Raw genomic sequence first — 10,519 nt, forward strand, 5'->3', positions numbered from 1 at the left:
TCTCTCTCTCTCTCTCTCTCTCTCTCTCTCTCTCTCTCTCTCTCTCTCTCTCTCTCTCACTTACATTTATATTCTGCCTCATTAATTAGGAACTTATTCATTGACTTGCATTTCTATTTGATGGAATTCTCTCTACTTCTCATCCTTAATCATTATATCCAGGACCTTAGCTTCACTACTCACCTCTAAAGCAAATTATTTCCAAATGCGTATCTCCAGTCCCAGTCTCTCCATAGAGTTAATTTAGTTTTGCATATCCAATTGCCTGCTGTATACTTCTACCTGGGGTTTTCCCAAGTGCCTTGATTGCACCACCTCCTTATTTTCTCCTCTAAGAATCCTTTTGTCCCTTCACAATTTAGCTCAGGTGCTATCTCTTTTGTTCTATGAAGCCCTCTCAGATTTCTCCAGTTTAGTACTCTCTCCCTCCTCAAATAATCTTGTATTTATCTGTATATATGGTGTACCCCCACCCCCAAGAATGTAAACTCTTTGAGAGCAAAAATGTTTTATTTTGTTTTTGTGTATCCAACATCTCCAAGCTCATTGACTACCATATAGTAGTCAATCACTTCAAAGTCAACATGTTCAAAATTATCATCTTTTCTCTTAAATCTGGCCCTTCTACTAACTTCCTTATCTCTGTGGATGGCACCACCATCCTCTTAGTCACCCAGGTTTGAATCCAAGGGTTCTTAACCTTTCTTTGTGTCATGGTCACCTTCTTTGGCAATTTTTACAATAATTATTTTTAAAAGTTCATAATTGATGGAAATGTTAAATTTCCTTTATAGGTTAGTGAAAATAGAATTGTAATTTATCCCCCACCCGCAGCATCCCCCTTTAAGCCCATGGACCTCCTGAAAAAGTAATCACAGATACCTTGGGGATTCATTACAATTCCTTGGGCTTAGAATGTAAGTTCCTTGAGGGCAGGAATTATCTTACTTTTCTATGTGTATGCCTAGTGTTGTCCTTTATTTTCAAAGAGCCCCAATGATATCACTGGAGCTATCTTGACTTGTTCTTGAATTGCACAGAAGTGAGGCAAAGTTGCATGAAGTCATCAGCCTCATTCTCTCTTCTGTCATCAATGTCCTGTGGCAAGTCAAAAGTCAGGAAGAGTGGTAATGGCCAAGGATGTAATGGATGATCTTGGTGTCTTTTGATGTCTGAGCAAGATCTAAGCAATCCACAGTGCCAGTTTCTGCCATGGAGGCTTTTGGGTTATTCTTGCCCTGGTTTAGTCAGTGACAGGTTTTATTGGGGTGGGGCCACTGCTCATGCTACAGATTCTTGGAGCCCCAGGTGAGAGCTGGGTGAAAGATGGACACAAAGGTGGATAAGCTGCAGTTCTCCCTGAACACTCATACACCCATTGGCACGAGGTAAGTGCTAAATAAATGTTTGATTAGTGCATTCATTCCAGAACCCCGGGTTAGGAGGCCTTGCCCAAACGCTGAGATCTCTGCGCTTCATGGCTTATTTATGAAACATCTCTAGCTCTTGGCCTGCAGAAGACGTTTAATAAATTCTAGTTGGACGAACTGCATGAATGAAGCCCTGAATGAGAATGCTACAAATGCATGGAAACCCTAAGGCTCGGTTGGGTCGATAGAGATGTCATAGCACAGACACTCATACTAGGAGAAGCTGTCATTGCTTCGTTTTTCTCCCCCTTAGTGGAGAACCAGGGAAGGTCAGCGCCGGGTCCAAGATGGCGCCGCCCGCAGCCCAGAGGCCTTTCAGAGTGGGGGCCGCCATCTTGTTCCACGTGACCTCCAGCACAGCCGGGCCGGCCGGTGTCAGGCGTGTGGACGTATGGGGCGGGCCCTGGCGTCGGGGGTCTCGTGACAAGCACTTCCGCTCGGGGCGGCGGCGGTGGCGGAAGTGAGAGCGGAGCTCTAGTGTTGGCCATAAAGCCCGAGGCGGCGACGGCGGCGGCTGAGGAAGAAGAAGCAGGAGGAGAAGGAGTAGGAGAAGGAGAAGGGATCCTCGTCGAGCGGACTCGGAGCGTTTCCTCACCTCCTGCCCTGCTTACCGAGCCCTCGAGACGCATCCGGCATCGCTCCCAAGCCCCCGGAGGAGCCGCCCGCCCTCTCGCCTGCGGTGAGCTGCGGGCCCAGCTGCCCCCTCTGTCCGTCAGTCCTTCTGCCCGCCCCCGAACCTCCTACGCCCTTCCCCCCTCCCCCTTTCTTCGTCCTTCGGTGTTGGGACCTAACAAGGGTCCTGACCCCGGACCTTGGGCTCCGGCTTTTTCGGCCCCTCAGGCAATGTAGCGGTGGGACCCAGGCCTCGTGGGAGGGGTCTGAGCTTAGGCCCAGGGCCCCGGGCCGGTCTGAGACTGCGGGGTTTAGACGGGCTCGTCCTCCGGGCCCTTCTTTCCCTAGAGGGCCGTCAGGGGTGGGGGCAAGGACAGTCAGCTGTCCTGGGATTGTTTACTAGAAGCTGGGTGTCGGGAAGTAGGGAGGAAGGGGCGGTTGTCCAGCCGGGCCGCGGAACCCGCTTGGGTTTGATTTCTGAAGTGGGGCGGCCGCTGAGCTTTGTAACGAGGTAAGGTCGTGAAGGATTTCGGCCTTGTGTAATGATGAAATTAGCGTTGGTGGCTGCTCACCAACGAGGAACAGGTCGTCTGTGTAAGGAGAATGATGACAAAACAGTAATTTTCGGTGACAGTTTCCCCGGTTGCAGTCGAGTGTGCGGGGATTTGTCACTGGTGTCAAGGCTAGGAGCCCATTAAGTTATTAAATTCGATTCTTTTGTTTGGGAGAGGCTCCCCAGAATACCTGAGTCAAGCTGAATCAGTCAAAGTCATGTGGCTAGTATGCTTTTCCTTCATGTTGTGTACATGAGACTCTTTAGGCCATATAAGATAGCATTTTTTGTGATCCACATGTGTTAACAAATCGTCGCTCCTTTTGTGGGGTGAAATTCTAGAACTTGGGGATTTTGCCAGTAGCTTTCTGTGACTGTGCTACTGAATTATGTTTAGTAAGTTAAATATACATTTTGAATGGATTCCTGAAACTTGCAATGGCTTTTTTTGTGTTGTCTGATTGTTTTTGGCAAAGCTTTTATAGAGCTTCTTCAACAGCAAGGAACAGTTCTTTGCAAAAGCCAGTAATAGCTGGCAGTTGTTACTTTAAGTACACACTCATATAGCTCCAGTAACTTAGGAGCACTTGAAGACTGTCAGAGTACTTACTGAGATTTGAAGAATTTTGTAACTTTTGTTAAAAGATTTAAAAAAACCTAAGCTAAACTGAACCTTAGAAGTTGTACCTGCTTCTAATAGTATAATTTGAATTAAAAAAATATAGCGTGAAATAAGTGAAAGCCTAGTGTATGTAAATACAGTCTTTTAAAGTATATCATCTCCTTGGATACTGAAAGAATAAGCACTATCTATTCCTTGTGACATTAGCAGCTGATTTAAACACATGACTTGTCTTCTGTGAACTAATGAAGTCTGTCCATATTGTTAGTCTTTTTAGAAAACTGGGGTCTTTCCAGCTATTCAACATGAGAACTTGGTGCTAAGTAGGGTAACTTGCCCATGGTGGTATTCAAATATTTTTCGTCTTCTTAAAAAATTCTTACTTTCTGTCTCTTAAGACAGAAATAACTAACTTTTAACTTTTAAGACTGAAGGGTAAGGGCTAGGCAAATGGGGTTAAGTGATTTGTCCAGGGTCACACAGGAAGTGTATGATTTCAGATTTGAACTCATGATCTCCTGACTCTAAGCCTGATGCTGGATTCACTATTACTTTAGCTACTCCCTCAAATCTTTTTTTTTTCTTTAAACATTTCTTGATGAGTGAAGTAACCTTGTATCAAGAATAATAATTTTAATCTGAATGGTTCTTTCCTAGAGAATGTTATCTTAAAGTTGCCCAATATTAAAAACCTCCTTGTGTGCACATAACTATGTATGTAAATATTTTTGGCTTTAAAGAATGGTTTATGAGTAGATACTGTTCATAAGTAGAGATTGTTTTTAGTTGGATTTTTTTTTTTGATGGAGTCTAGATGAAGGCAGTAGTAAAGATGAGAAGGTGGGAAAAGAAGAGCTTCCCAATTTAACTTGAAATAGTAATTCCAGCTTTTTTGTTGATTTTTTAAAAAAAATTATCTGTGAAGTGTTCTTGAGTCTTCCTTGGATTTATAAAGGAGTATTACTATTGGATACTGTTCTTCAGATTAAAAATGACAATGACTTTTTGCGTCTTCAAATTTGAGTGGAATAAAACAATGGAATGAAGACACTGGGGAAGCATAAGAACTGCTATTCCATGAAGGGGGACATGTAGACATGTAGCTTGGGATTGATTATCAAGTTATTTTTCTTATGTATATCGACAAAGTTGACAAATGATAATTTAGATTATATTTGCATTTTTATGGGGTAGGGAAATGTCTTATTTAAATTGAATTTTGAGGAAAACTAGAGTGTATATTATCAGTGTACCTTTGTGGCAAATTACCCCTAGGGCTTTGGTTGTTACTTAAGGCACAGCTTTAATTTGGGGGATTAGACACTATACCTTGCCCTTGTTGCTTTAATGGTGTACCCTTTTTTTTGTCAAATAAGTTTCTTATTTCTTTATTACTTACTACAGACGTTAACGAGTTGTCAAAGTGAAAGGTTTGGAAGTAGCACTTAGTATACAGGCCAGATTACTGCTTTTTTTATCTGAAGTGATTGTGGAATTTGCACACTTGGATATATACCATCAGCTACATTCAGCATGATCTTTGTTAAAATGTTACCTATGTGACATGCCTACAGCTGTCCATGACTTTTTTCTTAGCCCCAGCAAGATTTTTGTTTAGGGGCTTATAGTGAGACTGCATGGATCAGAGAGACATTCATGTTTCCAAAGAGCAGTATTTTGACACTTTTATCTCATGTGATTGTTTGCAGTTACTTAATGAAGGAACACTTGGATCTGTAGCAGCCCCCAAACTGTGATAATTATTTTGTTTTCTTTTTCTGGCTTTGTCTTTTAGAAATCCTATGATCACAAAGATCCTCAGCCTTATGGCAGATGTGGCTTTGAATCAGGTTGCTCACAAAGTGGGAGCAATTAAAATGCTCCCCTCAGGGGCAGCTGGGTAGCTCAGTGGATTGAGAGCCAAGCCTAGAGACAGGAGGTCCTAGGTTCAAACTGGCCTCAGCCACTTCCCAGCTGTGTGACCCTGGGCAAGTCACTTGACCCCCATTGCCTACCCTTACCACTCTTCCACCTATAAGTCAATACACAGAAGTTAAGGGTTTAAAATTTAAAAAAAAAAAAGTAAAATGCTCCCCTCAAAGTTTCAAAAACCTAGGCATTTATTTACTTTTGAGATTTTAACCTACTTGAACATGAACCAGATTTTAAGGGCAACTCTGATAGGACTTGTGGGTATGGTCTGCAGTTGATGTAGTTTTGCATAGGTAAATTCACACAAAATACTACTGAGATCTCCACCATGATTTTACCTGAACTTTGCCTTTTGTGCCTCTTGAAAACTATCCAACTCTCTGCTAATGGGAGCCCAGTATTAGCCCACAGTCAAAAGTAATTTAAATTTAGAGTAATGACAAATTTTAGTAGATACTGAACTAAGGAGCCAAGGGCTGGGAATGGAAACTAAGAGGAAGGTGCTTCCTAATTAAGGCTAAACAATGGTTCACTTGGCACTAATGCCATCTTCTGAGAAAGACTTTGAGGATAGAAGTGCTTCCCTTCCCTTCCCTCCCTTTTCCTCTTTTCTTATTGTTGCTGACTCTCATATATTATTATTATTATTATTATTTAAAACCCTTACCTTTGTCTTAGAATCAATACTGTGTATTGGTTCTAAGGCAGAAGAGCAGTAAGGGCTAGGCAATGGGGTTTAAGTGACTTGTCCAGGGTCACACAGCTAGAAAGTGGCTGAGGTCACATTTGAACTCTAGACCTCTCATCAGGACCTCCCATCTCTGGACCTGGCTCTCAATCCACTGAACCACTCAGCTGCCCCCAATAACATTGTTATTGAATTCCCAGTTGCATTTCTTGGGTTATCAAACTACTGTCTATTAATGTCATTTAAATAGATTTCTTTGCTCTTCCATCTGCAGTTCGCTGCAGTAACATTTTGCAGTGTGTTAATCTCAAAATTACCTGCCCCCACATTTTCACTCTTCTTGCCATGATTTTCTTCCCACTTTTTTTCTGAACATAGGAAAAATAGTATGCTTCTGCCTCTTGAAATTCTCGAAATGGTAATAATGGTTAGTTGTATCAGCTACAAATCAAAGGTGAGTGGTATGTCAGACAAATGTGAACAGATCAAAGAAATGTTTGTTAAATTTAGACCTTTTTTTTACTCCTTTCAAAAAGTATATTTAAATTTGAAATTGGTTACCACTCTGAGCTGCTCTTTTCAAAATGTTTCCTTTTGGGAGATAGCTTGAGAGTTTTGTTTCAGTCCTTTCTTATTTTCTTGAAAGCATTTTACTTCATGCAAGAGGACAGAGGAACCTCTGCTCTGGTGCTGCCTTTTTTTTTTTTTAAAGTGATGTCACTACTGCTATAGAGATCAGTCTAACTGATTCTACTTCCCACTTTGCATAATGCCAAGCAGTATGACTTCCATGGACATAGAAAAATTGTGGTAGTAAAGTGAAAACTAATGCTCATTTCAGGAATTCTCCAATTTAATGAGTAAATTATCTATGGCCTGGCTTGTGTTAGTGTTATTATGTTTATTAAAGATTTTTCTCCCTATGGAGGTCAGTGGTTTCTTCCTTTTTAATTGTCCTAATTGCTGGGGGGGGGGGAATTTTTTGTTTTAATCAATCAAAATCCATCTTTTTACCCTCTCACTCTAAACTCTTCCCCCTAATTGAGAACATAAGAAAAACAACTTATTACAAACATGTGTAGAGCTTTATTTTCTTTATGGTGACTATTCTATAGCTTTTGAGTTAATAACCACAGATGAATCTACATCAGGCTAATCTGTGCTATGGTTAAATACCAATACTAGACCTTTATAAGGATGGAAGAGATCAACTGTCTATTTCTTTAAGGTTTTCAGGAGAATCACAATGAAATATATTAATAACTCATCTTTTATAGTATCCTTTCTTCAACAATATTGTTAAAGATGCTGTGCAAGTATCTCCTTTTACAGATGAGGAAGCTAAAGATCTAAGCTTAAAGGATTTGTCTTATGGATAGATTCCTTTAGCTAGTAAGTCTATAGTCTATAAGATAGGATTTGAACTGAGGTTTCCTAATTTCGCTGACAATTCTCAGTTGTCTCATATTGCCTACATATTGTCCTTTGTGTTCATACTCAAGTATTTGTATTTGTTTTTGTTTCTGTTGTTTGGTAGACTGAAAGCTTCTTGCATTCTTGAGGATTAGTTGGTCACACTCTTTAGCTGTGTCTTCTTCCCTTACCTCTAGTGCTCTTATCCAATAGGAAACAGTTCTGCCAAGCAAAAGGAGTAACTAAAACTCTGTCCTTGCTTGTGTAATCTGTCCTCCTGCTCAGTAAACTGTTCTGCTGCTGCAGACCTTTGTTCAAAGGGAATAGCCTTTCTGTGAATGCAGGTCAGAAGCTGGAAACTGGCAGGGTTCAGAGGTTTGTATTGCTTGGTGGTGAGGAAGGGTGACTCAGAGCCTGCAGTCTCTCTAGAGAGCAAGACACACTCACACTCTGAGTAAAAACATGTAAAATAATCTATAAGAATATAATCAGTATAGTGATAATTATAGACTTGGGTTGTAGTGATGTTTTGAGATGGATGGTATTAAACAAGAAATACTAACATACTAAGCATTTCCACCCTTAGACCCAACAGATTTTCATTATTCTTAAACATTTCAAATCATTAGAGTAAATTTGCCAGTTTGAGTCTGATGGCTAAATCTAGTGGCCTTTTCTAATTCCTCATTCTTTAGCTTTCTGCATTGTTTAACATGATTACCTTTTCCTGGATGGTCTTAGCTTTTTCTAAGATTTCTTGGTTTTCATATCTTGACATTGCTCTCTGGGTTTCTCTCCTACCTGTTTGGGTAGTCCCCTATGGGAGCCACTGTGTCACTGCCCAGTTTCCTTCGTGGGCCATCTATCTCAGCTTCTCTCTTCCCTCAAGTAACTGGATGTACCTCAAAGCTTTGTCTTGTGCTTTTTCTTTATACTCACTGGCTGAACCTTTGAGTTCAGTTATGATCTCTGTTTAGATGACCTGATATGTGTATCAGGTCTTTGTGCTCTGCTTTAGTCCCAGTACCTTACCAGTCAACAGCTCCTACTTTGTAAATACATTTTTATTTTTTGTTTATGTTTTGTTAGGTACAACTCTTTGTGATCCCTTTTTGGGGTTTTCTTGGCAAAGACAGTGGAGTGGTTTGCTATTTCCTTCTCCAGCTCATTTTACAGATGAGGAAATGAAAGCAAAAGTGATGTGGCCAGGGTCACACAACTAATAAGTATTTGAGGACAAATTTGAATTCAGGAAGATGCAGTCTTCCTGACTACAGGCCTGGCATTTCTATCTATTCTGTCCCACCTATTACCATATACTAATAGGTGCTTTTGTTCCTTGCCTGAAGGTGCTTATAATCTATTAAAGGTAGGGGATGACGACTTGTACATACAAGGGTAAAATTATGTAGTATACTGTAAGAATTTAAATTTGGGTTTTATGCTAAATATGAGAATTCTAAAGTAAAATTGTGGTTGCCGATTTTAAAATGTTATGGCTTAAGTCAAAATGACTTTTAGCAGCTTTATTTACAAAGAGGTGGAAATAGTGAAAGTGGAAAAATGTAGATAAAGAGACCAATTCTAATAAGCCTACCAGCCCTTCTCCTGAGAAGCCAGGCTCAACCCCAGCAGGGCTTCCTCAAGACTCTGTCTCCACCTGGATTTTCCTGGTAATCTTCAGCCAGAGTTCCACCAATGTAACCTCCTCCAAAGCCAAGGCAGGAATCTCCCCTACTTTATGGGAACCAATCGCAGTCTTTCAATTTGCCCAGCACTTCCCGTGGTAGGGTGGCAGCAATCTTTGGAGGTGTGAGCTTACTCTAGTAAGTGACTGTGAACTCTCTTACTTAGTGTTAAGTAGGGGTGCTTTGAGTTCTTGATTTGTTTAGCTAAAAATAGACAAGGGAGGGTTATCCTAGCTTCATACCTAAGAGAAGTTGAAGGGCTCACACTTGAGCTGAGCTTTGAGATGAAAATAAGAAGGGTTTATTATTCTGTGCCTGTGCAAAGGCTTTGAGAAAATTAATGGAATATTGTATTAAGAATTAGCAAGTCGGTTGGTTTGGCTGAAATGTAAAGACAGTCAAATGATATCAGGGATGGTGGAATTAGGGAGACCTGGGTTCAAATCCTACCTCCGGTACTGCCTAGCTCTATGACCCTGGGCAAGTCTCTTAACTTCTCAGCTGCATCTATAAAATGGGAGATGCTACTGGATCTGCATTGTATTGAGGACTCAATAGGATAACATGTAAAAAATTTTGCAAACCTTAAAGTACTATATATAAATCCTACTATTATTATTATTTTGGTTATATTGCTTAGAGTGGTGATGGGAAGTAATGTGTAACATTGGAAAGATAGTCTGCAGTTTGTGAAGTGTTTTAAATAGATAAAATTTTGTTTTTTATCTGAGACAATTGAAAGCCATTTGAGTTTCCTAAGGAGTTCGTGATCAGACTTTTAGGCACATTACTTTAGCTGCTGTGTGGAAGATAAGACTGGAGGCTCCCAGAATAGGAAGCTATTTTTTAATAATCCTAGTAATAGGTGATATGGACCTAGACTCTGATGGCTCTGTAACTGAAGAAGGGAATTGATGCCAGAGATAGTGTGGAGGTAGAATTGACAAGATTTGGCAACTAATTGGATATGGAAGGGAAGGAGAGGGACGCCTTGATGATTCTATGGTTTCAAACCTGGACAATTAGAAGTATACTTGTGCATTAGAAGTACAGCCATACATTTGACAGGAGAGGACAGGGGAGGAGGCAATAATGAATTTTGTTTTGAACATAATGAGTTTGAGATGTCTGAGGGATGGCTAGTTGGTACAGTTTATAGATATCCCATAGACATCTCAAACTCAGCAAGTTCAAAAGCCATATTTCTTATTTAGTTGCTCCCCCCCCAAAAAAAAAAAAAAAAAAGAAAAGAAAAGCTTCTGTAGATCCTTCCTGTCCATAGGATAAACAACAAACTCCTCTGTTAAGCATATCAAGCCCTTCACAGCTTCCCTTCAATACCTTATGCTCTAGCCAAACTGGCCTACTGGCTGTTCTTCATACGTGATATTGTTTCTCTTTGTGCCTTTGCACAAACTGTTCTCCTTGTCTGGCATTTTGGATCTGTAGCTTCCTTTAAAATTCAGCTCAAGCCTCAAGTCCTAGCCTTCCTGGGCCTTTCCAGATTGCCTAACTGTTAATGCCTTTGCCAGATTACTATATATATATATATATATAGTAATATATATATATATATATATA

The 10,519-nt window shown here is 40.5% G+C and overlaps 1 protein-coding gene across 1 annotated transcript in view; it reads left to right on the forward strand.

The window, feature by feature from the left end:
- The first annotated feature begins 1,881 nt into the window (after positions 1 to 1,881).
- RAB7A (RAB7A, member RAS oncogene family) overlaps positions 1,882 to 10,519 on the forward strand; it is a 64,611-nt gene continuing 55,973 nt past the window's right edge. The window contains exon 1 of the mRNA XM_044669191.1: positions 1,882 to 2,109. The gene's annotated coding sequence lies outside the window, so the exon portion shown is untranslated. The remainder of the gene's footprint in view (positions 2,110 to 10,519) is intronic.

This window comes from Gracilinanus agilis, chromosome 1, assembly GCF_016433145.1.
Source record: "Gracilinanus agilis isolate LMUSP501 chromosome 1, AgileGrace, whole genome shotgun sequence".
Taxonomy (NCBI): domain Eukaryota; kingdom Metazoa; phylum Chordata; class Mammalia; order Didelphimorphia; family Didelphidae; genus Gracilinanus; species Gracilinanus agilis.